Source organism: Corvus brachyrhynchos, unplaced genomic scaffold, assembly GCF_000691975.1.
Source record: "Corvus brachyrhynchos isolate BGI_N302 unplaced genomic scaffold, ASM69197v1 scaffold167, whole genome shotgun sequence".
Classification (NCBI taxonomy): domain Eukaryota; kingdom Metazoa; phylum Chordata; class Aves; order Passeriformes; family Corvidae; genus Corvus; species Corvus brachyrhynchos.
Window position 1 is genome coordinate 4,636,919 of NW_008239547.1, and position 19,818 is coordinate 4,656,736.

Here is a 19,818-nt window from a genome sequence, read left to right on the forward strand (position 1 = left end):
TTCTTCTGGCTGTGCAAGCACTCCCCCTGGTATGGAATATGTTCTGAACAAGTCTCGTTATTTTTGTAACAGGTAATTGTGTTTCTGGAAGAGTAAACCAAACTGTATCATACTGAAGAATGTTCTAAGCTTTAATTAATTAAGGCTTAATTAATTAAGATTAATACCTTAATCTCTTGCGTTCAGAATTAAAGCAACAGCCACCAGAAAACTGATACCACTCTTGACTGATTCACGTGGCTAATGAGGTTTATGACAACAGACCTGTGTGCAGTGTTACTACACTGAGGTGTCATTACCTCAGACCTGAAAGTGCAGTTCGAGATGAGGACGTCCTGTCCACTGGCTTTCTCGGCTGCCCTGTGTAACCAGCAGTGGCAGAGGTCCAGCCTGAGTTTTCAGAGAAACAGTCCTGGTTTCTTTATGGTCTTTTTGGAGCCTTCATGAGATAGAAGTGCTTGTTCTGGAAACTAGGAAGGAATAGTGGTGATGTGCTCAGCTCCTGAAATACAGGCCTGACATCTGTTCCTGCCAAGAGATGTTCTTCCCTGGTGGGGCATTGAGAGGCTTGAGATGTCATCCTGTTTTCCTCTGCCCCCTGAGGCTGCAATAAAAGGGTGTTGGCCTGGTCCTTAAATGCATCTGGCCGTACGTAATGGCATGGTGAGATGAACTAGAGTAGAGTGCTCTGTTTCAGTTCTGCTTTGTTTACCTGTCTGAAGGCTTTGTTAGATGTTACGGTATTAAGTGAGATGCAGTTAAAATTCTTACTTGCTATCCTGATAGGAAATATGCTTCAGCTTTCACTTGAAAGTAGTTGAGCATTAACTGTAATGCTTAAAGAGCTGTATCCTAGCATGGCTGTGCATGCATGGCCTGTAAGTTTATCTGGACATATCATTATTAACCTCCCTGATACAGGCAGGACCAAAGTGTCTGTCCTGTGTAGAAACTTCTGCAGTCACCAGAGGAAAGTCATGGGCTTTTTCACAGTAAAGCTCTGAACAAAATTCCTGTCTTCAGGTGAGTGTTAGCTCCTGCTAGGTGCAGCCTGCCTGTATTCCCCCAGGGAAATCATTTCACGCCCTTTGTTTCCCTAGAAAATTTATAGTTCCCAACTGCACTGCTCAGTTCTGAGTGGATGCAAACCATGCTGACTCATATGCTGAACTGCAGCCTTGCTCCACGTAAACACAAGCACACTTCTAAAATATTTAATTTGTAATGTCCTCTGTGGAGAGCTATCCCACAGCTCCTGGCATAATTCCCAGAAGCAGCAGATTCTGGGGTTCTGGGAGTTTCAAAGGCCATTGGTGCCCAGCGGGATAATCATCTGAACTAGTTCAGTGTAGTTTATCCTGGCACTGGGACAGTTCAAACTGAACAGGTATTTAATCTTGCTTAAAGCAAGTCTGCTTTGAACAATACATGGTATGTGTATGAACGATCTGGAGCCTGTTGGGACATGGCTGTCAGATCTACATGGAGGGAAATCTTTGTTATGGCAAGTACACTTTGGTGTAGATATACCTAATAACAATTTCTAAAACAACCTCTGTGGGCAGTTACAGTAAAATCAGGAATAAGCTATTAGAAGATTTGTTTTCTTAGTACTTCTGTGGCAAATAATGGTGGTAATTGTTTTGTGAAATACCCAAGTTTATATCCACAGGTAAAATGCACGTTAAAAAAACTTCTCAGAAATACAGAAACTCACTCCCATTCATGCACACACAAATCCTTATTCTTTTAATTGAATAGAAATTACAGTATGTGATTTGGCTACAAAGGAAGAGAGTGGAACCAAAGAATGATTTCTAAGTACGCTTATTTTGTCTGTACCTGCTAAGTACAGTATTGGAGTTTTAAGATAAATATCTTCTCATTTAAAGCAGTAATTAATTCAGTGACAACTAGCTGATAAGAAACTAGAGTTCTTTGGTTCTTTTGTGGGTTTTAAAATATGGGCTTGTTTTTTGGTTATTTTTGTGAGCTTGGTTGAAAGAGTGATCCATTACGATAAGTACAGAGAATAATTTGGGAGAGGTTCAGTGCATCTCATGGATGGTCTAGATCATTCCCATATCATTTGCTTGGGTGTGTTGACTGTCAGTGCATTACCTGTAATTGTTAAGCATCATCTGTTTGCTGAGCTGTGCTAAGCTTCACTGAGGTAATAACTCATCCCACCATCCTGCAACGTTTTAAGCTTCCATTCTTAATTTTTTATTTTGAGAACAAGATTTTAGAGGCACTAGAGTAGTGGGATGTGCTCAAAACTGGGTAAGTCTGGGTAGCAGAAGTGGTTCCAAACCCTGGAGAAAAAGCTCCTGGTGCAAATGGGGCTCTGGAGCTCACTGAGGTCCCTTGGGGATACAAACCATTGCTCCCACTGCCACAACATGGCAGCACTTGCGTCCGTGTAGTGTCAGTGCAGCAGGAAAAGCAAATCTCTGCTCTTACCTTTACAGATGGTAGGATTTGAAGGTAGTGTGCCTGTCACTTCTTCTACTGCAGGAAGGGTACTTGACATAGTATTGGTTTTGGTACAAGAAGCATCTTTTCTGTGAGTATGATTCAAGGCTGAACTTAATGTCCGTCTTTATTGGAATGGGGAATTTCCTTAGAAATGTGGCTTAATTCACAAATTAATTTCACTAGAAAGATTTCTTTATCTGAAGTCTGAAATTGAAGTGTACAGATGTGTCATTTTGTTGCTTAAGTGTGCTCAGAGACATGCTTGCCATTAGCAGAGTCCCCTTAGTTACAAGGTAGACTTATACCCCATATTTCAAGATCCTGCTTTCTATGATGGCTGTTAGTGGCATTTTTCTTTGAAAAGCAAAGGAAGTTAAAAATTGTGTCTGCATCTGTTATTGTTGCTATGACAGCTGTCTTTGTCCAGTTTTAACCATCCTATTCTGAGTAGCTCCTGACTGGGATTGTAACATTATTGGCTACAGGCAGAGGAAGCAGAAGTGGAGGTCTTTCAATGCTGTCCGCTTCACTCAGTCAAAAAATATTTCTTCTGAGTTACACTAGCTTTAATCAAGATACAATGAGTCGAAACATTCCATTACTAACTCTGTTTTGTTGCCTGGCATAATTAGGACTGGTATGGTTATGATATAAATTAATAGCCAGTTCCTTAGCACTAATTAATTGTGGTTTGTCTTGGGCAGGACAGATGCTACTGCTGATACTGTGCTTCTGAGACTTGAAAACTGGGAAGATCTCTTGAAATAAGGTGATGCAATTTTTGTACAAGGTCACGTACAAAGTTATGTTGTCTTCAGATGGCAATTGTGAAACAAGCGAGTGCTCCTTGCAACATGCTATCAGTTATTGCATAAGCAGGCACGAAATAAGGTCCACCCCTCTGTCTAGGTGATGTGCTAGTTGGATGTGCTGTCTTCAGCTGCCAACTTACTTTTACACTGATGTGCAACACCAGTGTAAAAAAGATGTAAAATAGTCCATGTTTATTCAAACCCTCCTTTCTAGCACACTGAATGTCTTCCTCTGAAGTGGATAGCTAACTTCTGTGTAGTCAGAGTCTATATTAAGAGTTTGTAAATGTCTGTCTTCCTAATGCTAGCTGGAAAATACTGTCATGAGAGAAGGTTTGTTGTGAGTTAGATGGCAACCTGTTAGTCTGAGTAACACATTGTTGGAAACTGTTGGTGGTAAAGTAGCAGCAGCTTGGAAAGCTCTGTGACCCTAATCCAGACTTGTTTCGGAGGGTTGCTTCTAAAACAGAATCTTGAACGGTTTAGTCCAGTTGGAGGGTCAGCTGTCTATTTTGGAGATCAGACTGCTGCCTTTTAAGATGAAAGCCGTATTTCATGAATATGAGCTCCTTTTTATCTGCTTAACTGTGCCTTGTGTGAGGGAAGGAGCAGCTGTAGTCCATTCACCAGACCTGCATTTGGCTGTTGCTGCCATTGTGTTGTGTGTAAACATGTACCATTATTTTGGATCATATAGCAGCCTGTTCAAAAGGGTCTCACATTCCCCAGCTGTTCTGCAACTTTTCCATCTCTGAGCTTGCCAGCTGCTTAATACAGGCAACTGTAGCTGCATTTGTTTCTCTGGTGTTAAGTATTAGTGGAGATAAAATTGACTTCTTGTTAAATGTTAGGTGCTGCGAGCCCCTCTCCTGCTTCAAATGGACTTAAAACAAAAGTAGACTATTCTTACTATATCGAAGTTGTTAGAAGTTTTCTTTGTCACTAGCTGAAGAGATTGCATAAAAATCGTTGTTTAGTAGATTTGAAACAAATATGAAATACAACTGTGTTTACATATATCTATATACACCCACAGATTGTAGCAGTAACTAATCTGAAAGAACTGGGTTACAAAAAGGTGTGCCTTAAAGCCATGTCAACAGCTCATTTGTTTAACCATTTCTCTGAACAATGTTCAGTTTAACAAGGCATCCTGTGCTCTCTTGTCAGCCACCCCTTTTGTTTGTTGAATCTGGGAACTTTTGTTTCAGTGGCAGCACTGCTCAGACTGGATGTCAAGGAAAGAACAGGGGCTCTTCAGTGTCTTGTATCCGCAGAGAGTGGTGAATCCAGGTGAGGAATCACAGGCTGAGACCTGCCTTTTCCAGCCTGCTGTCCCTTCTGAGAAAGTGATAGGAAGTGTCTGGAAAATGTTTTGTGCGACTGAACTCTTACCTGCAGCTTTGAATCCATAGCTATCTGCCTGGAGATACAGAAGTTAAAAGAGTAAATTCAAGCACCTTTGGAAAAAGGAGGTAATTCTCTTAATGACTAAAGTTACTATTCTAACCATTTAACCTATTCTACAATGTCAGTTTGAAACTTTGGGTGAGGAGGAGTGTATCCTTGGTTGCTGCAAGAGATTGCTAAAGAGAGTGATAAAGCAAAGTTTTCAGAGGCTTGAGCTGGTGCCATTAATTAGTATTCCATACTCCCATACAAGGGGATAAATCAGGTATTTGCTTCAAATCATATTTAATGCACTTTGTATTTGAAGAATGTAAATTAGATTTTTTTATGGTTTTGCTATTCATTTCATGGTGAAGGAGACTGAAAGGGAATGACTTGTGCATTCTTGCTCCTGATAGCAGAAAAGGCTGCCTCTGCCCCAGGGTCCAAGTTACCCATTTTAACTGGCCTGAATACCCTATTATTCAGAGAGGAAATGTCCAGGTGACTGTAAATATATTTCTATTTTCCCCACCCTTTCACCAGGCCTGCTCTATCCTTGCTCATTGTGGCTTTCATGTTCATGTTAAACATCAACACTACCTAAAGTATGCTAGGATGACTCTGGCTTCATAATAGAGCCTTGACCTGTAAAAACAAAAGCAAAACTGTAAAAAAAGTCTCTTGATTTAAGGAAGCATGTTTCAGGATCTGTTTTTCATATCTCCAAATAGCTGAGAGTTTGAAGTTTTCCATTCTAATGCTGGTGTCTTAAAAGAAGTTGGAACACTGTCTTTGGATAGATGCTTGCACTTGTTTTCTGGAAAGTTAATTTTTCAAAGTCAGTGTTGGAGCACTAAATCATTATTTGTCTGAAATACATAGCAGAAATACAGGGTTATAGTGTGAAGTGATCATACTAGATACATAGTTCTGTTAGCTCAGCAGAGTCATAGATATTAGATTAAAATGTCTAGTTAACCCAGAAAATGTAGAAATGAATGTGTGTTCTGGATTTAATAACTACATGTATGAACAGTTCTTTAGAAAACAGGAAATAGGAGCTCTCTTTCAGAACAGCAGATTGACCACACTTCAAAAACAGAGGAAGACAACTGAGTGTGATACTGAGGGCATGGAGAGAGAGGTAGGGAATGGAGGAGAAACTTGTGTCACAGGGAAGGTTAGGGAGAGCATCTTAACTTTTTTTTTTTTAAGTGCTGCTGATTAATTCATAACCCCTTTGGAATGAGTTTAGGGAATGGACATAGAGGAGTTCGGAGAAGTGGATTTTGAGAAGTAAGAAAGTAAGGAAGTGTTGGTTTTTCCTCAGTTGAACAGAGGAGGAAGACAGTATCTGATTAATAAGCAGTGCTCAATTATTGAAGGCTTTAGGAGAAATAAATATTTCTTTCACATAGAAGGTGGTGGGAAGTGAAGTGAAAAGACTTTAAATGGCCTTAAATTGCTTAAACATGTTTAAAATAATAGAGGGGAAAAAAGAAGGGATTACCCTCTCACCCACCTCCAAAGACTGTTTTTAATGAAGGTGGTGGGAGTTTTGGGAAGGTGTAAAAATAGAGCATTTGAGAAAGCTTTTCGTTAGGTGTCTTTCTTTCTTTCTTTCTTTCAAAACATTCTGCCAGTGTTTTTAACTTGGCTTAAATTTGCTCCATCCTGCACAGGGGAAAATACTTATTTTAAAGTTTCTTCTAAACTTAAATTGGCTTCCCAGCCAATTTAAAGACATGTCTGTCTATGTAATACCTTCCAACTCCAGGAAAGCTGAAAATTGTAAGGCTTAGTGGAGGAGGAGACCTTGTTGATTGCACAGGAGAGCAGCATTTCCAGCAGCAGAAAAATTGCTGTTCTGAAAATATAGCTTGAATTAATCCCTTCCCCCTTTGTTTCCTTTTGCTGTTGTTAATGATTCCCTTTGCTCAGCTAGTGGTAAGTGCTGTTGTGCCTGCCTTACTCCACTGACTCTTCCTCTGCTCTCTATGACTAAAAATTACAGTATGTATCAATTTAAAGACAGAAATAGAGCAGTGGCAGATAGAGCTTCTTCACTAAGCTGCAAGTTTATAAGAGTTATGATCTTTAACTTTGGCACTTAGTTATTTCTCTCCAGAGTGGTCATTGCAGCTCTTAGTGTGGGTTGTCCTACACACTGATGAGTTTGGGTGCCTGTTATCTCACAGGTTGTGTGGCTCAAGTCTCTGCCCTATGTTTAGTGTATCAGCCATGTGCACGGCTCCCCAGAGACCACTTAGACAAAATCGTCGCTATCGCTGGAAAGATTCAAGGCTTTGAAAGAAGTTTGCTTAAGCAAAAGTTGCAACAATGAACAAACTTACAAAAAGAAAACAATGTATTTACTGAGGTAAGATGTGTCAGTAAGGATCTGGCTTAGTTAGGCTCTGTCATTAGGGTTGCCTGTTAGAGCTCCTTGTGTTCTGGATGCTTTGCCTTGTTTGTGTGCTGCAGCGAGGCTGTGCTCTCATCTGTAATCAGCATTTAGGTGTTAACTGCTGAAAAGTACCAGTACTGCTTCTTCTTCTCCCACCTTACTCCACAAAACTACTTAGCTGAGGTATTCCTGTTTAGATCACGCTGTTGGCTTTAGGCTTAAACTACTTTAGTCAGAGTATTCTGTCATTTGTGGTTTGAAGTATATGCTATGACAAATATTACTTCAAAGGAGTTTGTACAAAACTTGACCCTTGCAAAGCTCAGAGAGTAAAGACTCTCCAGAACTCTGTAAACACCCTGACCGTGGGATTGCACCAAGCCTTTTCTGGATGCTCTCCCTTGTGCCTGTCCTCTTCCTTCCTGTTGCATTGCAGAGTGCCAATAGTTGACAGACAAAGGATTTGTTTTTCCTGAAATACACTTGTTTGTCTTGTCTCATAATATTTGTTGCATGCCTGACTTGACAACTTGCATGCAAATACCTGTTTTTATACTGTTTTTGTGGGTTGGCAACAAAGTAATTGTGGCTTCCTACTGCAAGAAAAAGCCTGGTGTATGGAACTGAGTTGTTTATATGGATTCCTGGTATGGAATGGAAGTTTAATTCTTTTAGCTTGCAATTAAATTGCATTGAATAAAATGAACTTTGAATTTAAGTGGCACTGAACCCAGCTAAACAATTTTCTAGGGCTTACATTAATGAAAGCAAACTATAGCATAGCTAACTACTGCTAGGGATGCATTTCAGGCTCTTAAAACTTGTGGTTTAAGAGGGGAATGCTCAGCTTATGCTTCTGTAATAAACTTCATATCTGACATGCACTGTGTGGTGTACCCTGCTGGGATAGTACAGCCACAGATAACTTGAAGGGATTTGTGTGGGCAGGGAGAAGGCAGATGAAGCATTCCAGGTGAGATATAAATTTCCATGGCCTGGTTTGGGAACCTAACCTGCCTTACAGTAAGAGATAGAGAGCTGCGAAAAAGAAGTTACCAGTGATTTTGTTTCATCTGACCTACTGTTAGAGGACCTAGTAGCCTTTTAAAAGAAATTTTTAAAGCAGTATTTGGTTGAACATGCTTTTTCTAGACTTCCAGGAGGTGCTTGCCAGCAAGGAGCTGCTGACATCAAAAGCAAAACCCCAAAAGGCCCATATATGTGTGTGAAGTAAGGAAGCTGGGAATGAGAGTGGTTTTGTGCTGCACTTCAGCTGAAAGATCTTTCCAAATGCAATGAAGAAAAGGAGCACCTTCATTACTGCCTTCAAAAATTATGATGACTTGAGAGATTCTTAGAGTAACATACAAATGAAGACAGTGTCCTTCCAATAAGACAAATGTTACTTCATTAAATGTTTCTTATGCAAAGACCAATATGAGAACTTAGAGTCATGCCAGTCACCTCTGAAACAAAGCAAGTAATCTTCGTGTTACAGAGGTTTGTTTCTTAAGGAAGCCCTGAAAATCTTTTTCCATGAGCACGTTGGTATGAATTGGCATTCTTCCTTGCACAGGAAACCACAAATTCTTATTGCGGAAAACTTCTAACTCTTGTAAAACAGTCATTAGTTTTGTGTATTAAATGTGCAGAATGTTCTAGGTTTTTTTCGTGTGGCCTCTGGAGAGCTGCTCTAAGAAATGCTTTTCTTTTGATAAACAGAAGATCACTTGCTCAAATGTTTCCAGTCACTTGTAGTCGCTGTGCATGCTGCTGGGGCTTGGATACTTCTCAAATGCCTACAAGCCTGAGACCATCTTTATTGCTCAATTATTTTTACCCCCTCAAGTCTGACAGTTGCAGCAACTGAACATGATCCCTGTGTTAAATACAGCAATGTGTTTGATGAGTTGCTTTGTTAGGGTTTCTGCAACCTTTGGTGCAGAAATTGCCTTTGGTGGTGGGGCAGCTCCGGGAGCAGTGTCACTCAGTGAACACACAAACACACGGACATGCTGTGCTTGTGTGAGTTCCTTGGAACACCTGTGTGCAATGTCAGTGTGACTTGTACACCTCTAGCATGTCATGTGTACTACAGGCTGGGAACTTCAGGTTCAGGTGACTGGAAAAATTGCTTCTATTACTTCACTGAGCATCCCTCCTTTTCTTTACGCTAGTCTTTTTCAGTCTTTGCCTTTATGATATGGTCTTATCAACCTCTTTTTTTTTTCTTTTCTTTTTTAAAATCCCTGTTCTGGATTTGATATGCAAGATATGATCAAACTGCATGTGAAGTAAAACCCTTTCTTAACTAAGAACTGCATCCTTAGTGTTTGTTCCTTTCAAATACACTATCAAGAGTAGAACTCAAATTACACAGCACATTCTTTTTATTTTATTAATGACAGAAGAAAGGACAATGGGTGGGGATGTAGCAAATCACATAAGCTAGCAGTGATAAAAGTGTTTGTTTTTGGTTTGGGTTGGTTTTTTTTTTTGCAGTGCAGGCTACTTGTTTGAAACAGATTTGTCCTATCTTCATCAATGTTTTATAGTTTCTACTATTTTGGAGTGTTAGCTAGGTTCTCAAGTACTGGAACGTTACTGCTGCTATTTAAGGCAGGACATCTGTCATGGTGTGTCTAGAGTCTGATTTCCCCAAGCCTGAACAATTCTTGCCTTTATGCTCTACCTATGTAGCCATTGCTCTTTCTACAAGCTAAAAATAACAGAGAGGTTAAACAACTTGTTGAAAGTCTGTAATTTCTGAGAGCAGCAACTTGCCAGTAGCTATGTCTTGTGTCATCTGAACAATGCTTTGGCAGAGTTTTAAGAATTTGCTAAACTAGGCCAAATTAACTTTCCTTTCTGGTCAGGCATAACTTTCTGTGCTGGAAGGATGTGCACAAAATAAATGCATGCTTCTCACAAACAGTGTTAACACTGTCTCATGCTGCATACACCAAGGCTTCTGGGACCCAGCCCTAGCAGCATCCTCCTGGTGTCCCACCCTCGACTTCCTCCCTTGCTTCTGGAAGTCATGGTTTGCATATCTGCTTCCTTGGGATTTGGGACTTTTCCCTTGCAGTAGCCTCAGTATTAGCTGCCCTCTCAACTGTGGTTTATGTTCCAATGGCTGTTTAGTTTGCAGACTTTTACTGTAAATACTATTTACAATATTATTACAGTATTATCAAGTATTCCGTGCACAGGATATTGAAGCTGCTCTGTGGAGCCTCAGAACCCTTCTGCAGAAGGGGCAGACTCTTTTAACCTAAAGAAATTATTCCTCTTCTCCCACTGAAACCCTACTCTGAAAACTTTGTTCTAGAGACAGTTTTAATGAGCTTTGAAACCTGTATCACGGTTTGCAGAACAACCCTTAATGTCTGTGGCCTTGCAATAATGCCATTTTTGGGGATGAAATTTTATGACTCTAACAGCTCTTTACTCCTCCCATTTCCCTCTTTCCTTCCTGCTCCCAGCTGTATGCATGTACTGATTATTCTGGGGTGGCTCTAGTCCACTCCTTCAACTTTGTAAGCTGCTTTATCTCAGGTTCTGGTTGCTGGGTCAGCACATCAGTGTCTGCTGTTAGTGAACCAAGGAAGGTATCAGACCTCCAATGCATGTGGGAGCTGGCACAGAGGCGACAGTGTCAGACTGGACAAAAAGTATGTTCTCTGCACAGTTCACTTTGCCTAAGATGGATCTGTGGATGAACATGAGTTTTCTGATGGCACCTCTCAGTTCTGATTTGACAAATTAAAAGCTTTCAAATGGAACACTGAAATAGTGTTTATTTGAAGCTTAAAATGCTGGAATTGGATTTTTTTTTCCTTTGTGTTAGTAGCTCATGCCACACTATGTTTTTACATGTTGTTTGTGTAAAGGAAGCTTTAGACTTCCCAGGGAAGGTTGCAGCTGGGAGAGGCCTGAAATGATTGCAGTTGCTTGGCTCTGTTGGATTGTAACTGTGTATGACTCTTACTAATCTAAAATTGCAGATGCTTTACTGTTCATCAGATTGTAAAAATGCTGTGAGACTGTCCAGCATCTTTTAAAGATTGCCTGAGTTACAGAATTCTGGGGTTAGAATAGTCATGGTGACAGCATGTCTCTTTGTACTGGTGGAGAAAATTAAAGAGAATCGGGAAGAAATGCTAAGGAGTAAGGAGATTTGAAATAACTATACATGGGTCAATGCAAACAACATAGGAAGTTCTGGAAAGCTTTGTTAAACCTGGGCTGGGTACTTAAAGGTTTACTAGAGAGTAATACATGCTATTGAACTTGATGGCTTTGGCTTGTGATCACCAGTGAAAGCCTGCTTTTTCACCTAGTTTTGCAACTGGGAATTTACTTTGGCACAAGGAAGATAAGTTTCTTATTTGAGTTAGGAGGATACAAGTGTCTGGTTGGAAACGTTCCCAGCAATGATCTGATTCCTAGCCTTTTCTGTAACTGCTCAATAGTGCCACCAGTGCATATTTGGCCACAAAATAATTATGACAACTTGCATAAACTCCAGGATTTTTTAATGTCTCAAAACCACTTTAATATAGGGTACAAGCTGGTCATTTATAAACACTGGCTTGAAACAAAGTAATTGGATTTAACAGAACAGCTTGGTGGATGGTCAGTTCCAAGTGCCCTGGCTTCCTAGGAAGTGCCAGCTGAATTTGTCAAAACTAATGCTTCTGCCTGCTGACTTTGTGGCATCCCAGGTGCACCTTGGTAAACTGGCTGCTGGCCACTGGCCCTGCACACCTTCCTCACAGTACGGGAGTCTTGTGTCCGAAGACATCATCTCCCAGACCAAGATCTCCAGATTATTGCTGGGCTTCGTTTAGAAAGGACACCTGAGCTGGCTCCATTGCTTGCTGCAGGTGTTGAATTGCTCCAGTGTTTTAGAGGAGGCTGTGCTGTAGTATCAGTATATTCTCCAGGCTAATTCATATATCTTATCCTCTTTTACATCTTAACAAAACTTTTTCTCATTATAAATTATTGAAGTATTTGAGTTAAAGAAAAAAAGAAAAACCAAACAACAAACCACCAAAACAAAATGATTTGATTTCACACTTCATTCTGGCAGTAGATGCACATCCAGTGTGTGGAGAGACTCATGACTGTGTTAAGCTCCAGATGTGAGAGGGTGTACTGCATTAGAGGTAGATGAAATAAATTTCAGAGCCATCTGGCAATGAGCAGAGTGCAACTGCTTGATTGCCTTGAACTTTACTTGTGTAAATGAACCTCTTCACCGGTTTTGAAGAGGACACTCTTTTGAGGAGTGTCCTTGAAAATATTCTCATTAGATTTTTTTTTTTTTAACATTATTGTCTGGTGATCTTATTATCCAAAATACTGCATAGTTCAGATCTGAGATTTAGATTCAAAGTTAATGTATCTCCATAGCAAAGTCCATGTTGTTCAGAGATTTTGCCATGTTAATTGTTAACAGAGGTGCTCTCACTGCTCAGCTGAGCTGCAGGGTTTGTTAGCTGACCACTGCTTGCAGCATTCTGTTGTTTAAGTGCTATTTTTTATGTCTCACAGCACCGGCATGTTTAACTTAATAGATGTGACATGGAGGAGCCTTATCCTGAAATGTGCTTCTGAAACTTAGCTGGGACTGTTCAAATTATGCTCAAAAATATTACTTTGTATTTTCTCCAGGGTTGTTTGCACCATCGATTACATTCATTCTATTTAAATTATATACTTTGATCTTTGAGCGCAAGATCTGATTTTATTTGGTTGTTCGTGGCAACCTGAGTATTTTGTTTAATATTTGGTTTTTGTTTTGGTTTGGTTTTTTTTAATCTTCTTAATAGCTTCTGTATTCAGTGCTGTTGTTTAGAAAAAGGACATATTTGTGTGTGCACCTGATTCACAAGATTCACTGTTATGTTTCAGAGTGTCTTCAGAGTCTTGCTTCATCTTGTCTACTGCCATTGCTTTGTTTCTTTCTTGTGTGGTACTCATTTCCAAGACCTTGGAACTACAGCTCTCACTCTCATATATAGGCAAGTCTTCAGTCTTATTCTGTAATTGCTCACTGAAGCAATCTCAGTTGTTATCGAGGAAGCTTGAGATGCTTTGAGGTGCTGCAGATCAGAGGACCATTATAGTTCTGTAAGAGCTCCTCTGTTCTCCAGTGTGGTCACTAACAGAGCATTTTTGAAAATTCACATAGGTGAATGGAAGTGCAATGGGCTACATGAATCCAAAATGTCCCTCATTATGTTATTTTGTTTGAAAAATATGTATTTTTTTACCTTTTGGAATTCTTATATTTATTGAATTTATTTTTAATGAAATTAATTCCATTAATAAGGGAGTTGTTTTCACTCATGCTGTCACAAGATGCTGAATTTCAGGAGAGAAATCTAAACATGAGGGATGTCTTGAATCCATTGTAAAGAGATGATCTGAATGGGCCAGTGCACGACCTACTGGTTAAGGATCATGCATCATTAGTCATGTCTTTCTGCCTTGTCTGAGGAAACCAAATGTTTAATGTTCCTTCTATTTCTGAATCTGGCCTTTCTAGAGACTGTAGTTAGCAGTGACTGTTGTCTTTGGTAGGAAATTCAACTGTTTCTATTTTGGATTTTATGGTCTTGTTTCTATCATTAGTTGATTCTTGGGTGTTTGGGAAGTTTCTTCGGTGTGTGTTCCTCCTTAACTTGCTCCAAAGACTTCATTGCTAGACACTGGCCACATCCAGTTGATCCAAACAGTCCCATCAGCTGAGATAACTTGTTTTCTATTGGAGTTGGATGATGTGCTTGTGCATAATGGGTGATGCATAATAACCTGACCAGGAGGATGCCTGTAGAAAAGATGACGAAAGCGTCTTATTATCTTTAGGGAAAGGGCTGATGGAAAGTAGGTATATTTTAAGGGACTACTCTTTTATTATGAGTCTGCACAGCTTAAATTCTCATTTAGCACTTCAACCTTTGCCTGACCTTCACCAAATCTTCTCCTTCAGCCATATATGCATTATCTGTCTTTTCTGGCCAAAAAAAGAGGCATGCACATTTTAATATGCCATTTTTTGGTTTGTGCAACACTCAATCATTTTGCCAGCGCGGGGAAGTAGTGTGAGTTTGGAAGGAGAGCATGAGTTATGTGAATGATAGTGTCTCAATAGAGAGATTTTGTCTCTGTAGGTAAAGGCCCAATGAGGGTAAAAAACCCCCAACAAAACTCTTGCAGACTAATTTGAAATACTTGATTTTCAAAATTTTACAACTATTACATGTAGAACTGTCTTTTGAAAGATTTTTTCCCCCCTCAATTCTTGAACTGCAGAAATGGACACCTGTCTCTGTTTGGACAAGTGCTGGCAAGTTCAAAGCTGTAAGTGGTTTTTGTGATGAACTAAAATTTCAGAGGTGACACTGCTGTTGACTCTGTCTCTGTCCTTGAATGCAGCAAGTCTCTTCCTCCATGGTCCCGTAGTAAACAGTTGTGATCCCTCCACTTCCTGGCATGTTAGAAGTTCAGCATCTGTAAAGCAGTGAATACTTTATGCTGCTAAATGGCTTTGGAGTAACTTAATTTAAACGGAAACTGAGCAGTTCCTTACTTAAAAAGTGCCCCAGATCGTGTTTGTAAATGTTCTAGAGATTAATTGATGCATCTGACTTTCAGTATTTCTCATATATTTAAGGGAGACAGTAAAGTATCAAAATTGATGAAACCAAGTGAAAGCTGATTTGCTTTGGAGAAAGAGAACAGACTGGCTTGAAGGAATGACTCTCTAGACCTTAGTGCTTGGTATGAACACTGAAACTTATGTACTGGGAATGCCATGGACTTAAATCACAATAAAGAGATAACATGGCAGAAAAGTGAGTCAGAAAAGTGAGGGAATCTAAGAAAATAAAATAAAATTCACCTTGTAATAATGAATTCTTGAATGTATGGAGTTTTTTGAAGAGGTTGTTAAGAACTGTAATCTACATAATTGAATGTGTGTACTAAAGGAAAAAACTGCTATTGTTATGAAGTCAGAACATGCTAATGTCTCTGAGTCTGAAGAAATGTTTCAAAAATTCATTTTGAGAACTTGGAAGACAATCTAATAAGCCTGTGTGGAAATCTGCTCCATAGTACTGTTAGATTGGCAGGAGACATGGGTTTACATGCTAATAAAATATCTCTTTCATGAGTGTTGCTACTCAACAAGACTAAGAACATTATAATTTGGTTTTGCAGCTCTTTCAGAAGGTATCCTACATAATTGATGCCCCTGCCAAAGGAGCTAAGAGAGACATTGTAATGGAACCATCTCTGATGTCACACTTCCGTTGTTAAGGAGCTATTAAATAATGAAACCTTTAAATCTAAGATTTTGTTTCATTTTGGCTAAAATTGGCATTTATTTCATTACAGTTGTGCTCCATTTCTAGGGGGTTTATGGGAAAATTTTGGAAGTTGTAATTGTTCTTGCTCAGATAAACAGCTTTGTAGGCAATTGACTGCAAGTCTCATTAGACATCGGTGTTTCCCTGTGTTAGGGTATGATTTCATGATGGATGACTGTGACTTGAATTAATGGCAGCTGGTTTACAGATACAAAAGGAATCTTCTCTTAGCCAGGTGTATCTTGGTCAACTTTGCTGAAGTTATTTGAATGTACAGTCAAGTGTATACAGGGATCTGGGTAAAACTTGGACTCCCTGTCACTGGGATACCCACACTCATACTGTCTAGAACATGTGGCAGTTGCAGCACTTTTTTAAAATTGGATTTGTGGGATGAGGTAGTTCCTGCAGCTAGTGCTTTGCTTTTATTCTGGTTTAGCTAATTGATATGTGGAAGGAATTCAAGCTGCAGATTAAGGAGTGAGTGTGCCTGTGAGAGCTCAAGCAATGTGATTTGCCCTCTGAACTCATGACTGAAGCTCTAACTATAGTCTGTGTTTCTGGCCACTGTCTCTGTCCGGGGGGGGTTCTGTCAGAAGAGGTTCCCACTGCTGTTACTTGCACACTTGCACACCGTGTCAGAGGTGACTCTCAGCAGGAGTGCACGCTGCAAATAGCATAGCCCCAATTTCTAAACAAAGCCTGGCTCAGCAAGTGCAGGTTAGAAGTCACTGAGATAACACAAACCCAGCACACTTGGGTCTGCCAGTTGGCTGATACATGAAGTGGGTGTTTTACAGCACATACTCTCTATACAGCAGGGAAGATACTGAAGACAAGAGTTGATTCCCAGGTATGCTGTAAACCCTGAAGTTTTAATCTGTTTGTTTGTATTGTGCTGTGAGCATTGGTTTGGGATTTTTTTTCCTGCTCTTTTTTCACCTGTAAGTAGGGAAATTCATTTGAACTTAGATGAATTTCATCAATGATTCAAATAGTTACTTTTTGCATTAGCACAGCAGCTTACCTGGCTGAGAGGGAATTGCCTTTCTACACTGTGTTTAGCTTTTCATTGTCTTAATACCAGCCTTAAAAAACCACCTCACTCTGTCATTTAAAGTGAAACATGGTTGTCTAAAACTCAATTAAAAAAAAAGAAAATGTACCCACTGTGTATGTTTCAGAAAAGCACTTGCCAGCTGCTGGCTAACTGGCAAACTGACCATCTGCCCTAGACAGATAGGTTAGGAATTTCCATGGAGCCGGGGAAAAGTGAGAGGACACCCCCTGTGCAGGGCAGGATGTGCTGGTGTCTCTGCTCTGCAGTTTCTCAAGTGTGTGGAGCAGGGAGGGCTGTGCTTGTTGGGATGCCTTCCCAGCTGTGTGGTGGAGGAGAGGAGTGCTGGCTGAGCTTGCCAGCAGTGATAAGGCCTCCAGGTGGGAATCACAGTAAGCATGCTGTGAGAATCACAGCCCTGCTTTCCCAGGAGTTACATGAGGCAAAGTTGTTCTTCTGTCACTTGTTTTGCTGGAAGCTTCTTGCTGTTAACAACTAGATGTGCAAAGCAATCAAACTGTGGCTCTTCCAGCCTTCCTGGTGTTCTGACTTATGGTACTTGCTTCTGTTTTCAAAACTGAATTTGTCAGCACAGACAGACTACTTCACTCTGAAAATGTAAAGTCTTACCATAAGTGCTTCTTGTGTTGTAAAAAACAGGCATAACTTTACAAGATCTGTGTATCATGCTTGCTTTTTCTCCCCACTCTTTATTCACTACCCTGCCAACAGCATAGGTATATTCTGCATAGGTTGATGCAAAACTGGCAAATTGAATGGTAGTGTCATTGCTTCCAGTAAATTCAGACTATTGTATTCTACATACAGTATTCACAGCTGTATTACTGACTAACAAGACTGCTGTTGGCTACAATGAATTCACCACAAAATTGCTCTGATCTAAGGCTTAGGTTATAATTTGAGATGGTTGCCTTAAACCAAAAGAACCTAAGTCCATAAGTAAACTATTAATCCACGTAAACTTTTTAATGGCAGAGACAGTTAGAAGGGAACTATGCAAACCCCACAGCCAAGAGGATCTCTACCACAATTATGTAGTCTACTAAGTGAGTAAAATTCCAGAGCTTTGCTTGTGAATAAGACTGGATTATTTGTGATGTGATTTCATAAAACAAACAAGGAGACTAAGGGCTCCAGAGGCTACTTAAGGTTTTGCAGAGGGGTAAATGTTAATACTTAATTGTTTAAAGTATGTGTGAGGCAATACATGGCAAAGCTGTACAAAGTATGCATTAAGAAGTAAACTTATTGTTAGATATGTGCTGAATTTCTTTACCAATATAGCTGTGTTTCCAACAGGTCACTTTAGTAATCTATTCAAAATAGCCTTTAAATGTTCAGTCAGGTTTTTGCTACTTACTCTGCTAGATAATATATATTGCTAAATACTTTCTCTCTTCTGTATTCTAATTGTGGTAATAAAGAGAGCATTGCTGTGACATTTTTGCTTCTGCTTTGGTACTATTAACACATCTCTGTTCTGATCCCATATATCTCATCTAATTCTCCTACCTAAGACACCTGTGCCAACAGAAGCACTAGGAAGAATACAACAGTTGCACTAGAAAAAAATGCTCCCCAGAACATGGGTATTGGAGGAGAGAGATGGCTGAGGTGTTCAGCCATGGAGTTGATGGACTTCATCCTAATGGCTTTTTCAGCAGTAGAGATACAGCCAGCACTCTGGGGATCATAGGCAGCTGTAGCTTCCTTTTGGGGTGCCTTAAGAATGGATTGTATCTCCTCCATTTTTTGAGAGAGGAGAAACGAGTTTCATCTTTTGGGGACACCTTATCTAGGGAACATGGAAACGTCCTCAAGACTGTCTTGCCTTTTTTTTTCTTTCTTTCTTTTTCTTTTTTTGTGCTAAGAATTTGTCTAATTGCAATAAAGCACTATGCATACTTCTGATACAGGAATTTGTACTTGTCCAGGTAAAGCTGTATAATGCTCCACACCCAGATACACAAGGAATGACAGAAAGAAACAGCAGCAAATGGTGATCTTGCATGGGAAGGCCCCTTCTGTGCCTGTTCCCTTTTACCTCCCTTGTACTGGAGCTTCCTGCAAAACAGACCTGTCCTGTAGTCTCTGCATCAGCACAGATCCCTCTGTAAGCTTTATTTTACTTCACTAAGTCTCTGACTCAAAGTCCCTATAGAACTTAGAAATTTGAGTGATGGAAGCCAAAGATACCAAAATGGGTGTTTGTAGAAAAAAATCCCTTTCTTAGACAAATAATCTAAAAAATTGCTCCAGTGAGTTAATATGAATCTCAGTGGTTTTTAAACCTTTTATTATTTATGCTCACCACACCCCTGTGAAATTGAAGAGTTCCTTTTATCTTAAGTGATGGACTGGGAGCTGGGTTATGGGGGCTAGCTACCATGTTCTCACTCACATGTACCAGCATCCCCCTTTGCCCCACTCTGCTCTCCTGACCCCGCACTGAGTCATCTGTGTTTAATATGTATGAGAGCAAATGAATTTTTTTTATGGTTGCTGGTCTGAAATGAGTCAGTGCAGGGTCAAAAATGTTGTGGCGCAGGAAAGGGAGATGAGTGGGAATCTGGCAGCCAGCAGCTGGGGGAGATTGCCATGGAGCCACAGACCAACCCTGGTGACTTCACCAAGGTCACACAAGCATCTGTCAGCAAGAAACTGAAACCTCTCTTGTGTTATACAGGGTGCTGACCACAGGCCTGTCAAATGCAGACCCTGGTAGGAAGTGGCTTTACATTTACTCTACTTGAATTTATTGTTTGTTTGCAAATACTGACGTATGAATTAATAGTTGCTTTCTAGTGTGCACTTTCTATTAATAGATGCTTTCTAGTGTGTTCCAAAATCCAAACATACTGAACTGGTCATAGCTGTAGATCTTCAGGTGTAAGCTGGGTGCATTCCATGAGGAATTCATAATTAACTTGGGCTAACTTTCCCTTAGAAATGTGATTTTTTTTTTATAGATAGTGATCCGTCAACTACAGCACATTTCTGTTTAAGGACTGCTGCCCTTTAATAAAGATAGCTCAGGAATTAGTGCCTGAAACAAATCATTACATGGTATTATACTGCCAATTCGGTAAAAAAATCACTTGGTCACAATCTGCAGCTGATGCTTCATCAATGGCCTAATAGAGAATTTAGAGTGAAGCATTTCACCAGTCCTGGGCACACAAATTGCTGGATGCACACAAATTTCTGGATGCACAGCATTTTGAGCTATGTACATTATGAAAGCAGTGCTGAAAGGAAGGGTATGAG

General features: G+C 40.0%; 1 protein-coding gene across 1 annotated transcript in view; it reads left to right on the forward strand.

Moving 5' to 3' along the window:
• Positions 1 to 3,226: 3,226 nt before the first annotated feature.
• The window catches only part of SVIL (supervillin), a 130,239-nt gene continuing 113,647 nt past the window's right edge, over positions 3,227 to 19,818 (forward strand). The window contains exons 1-2 of the mRNA XM_017741492.1: positions 3,227 to 3,247; positions 4,502 to 4,583. The gene's annotated coding sequence lies outside the window, so the exon portion shown is untranslated. The remainder of the gene's footprint in view (positions 3,248 to 4,501; positions 4,584 to 19,818) is intronic.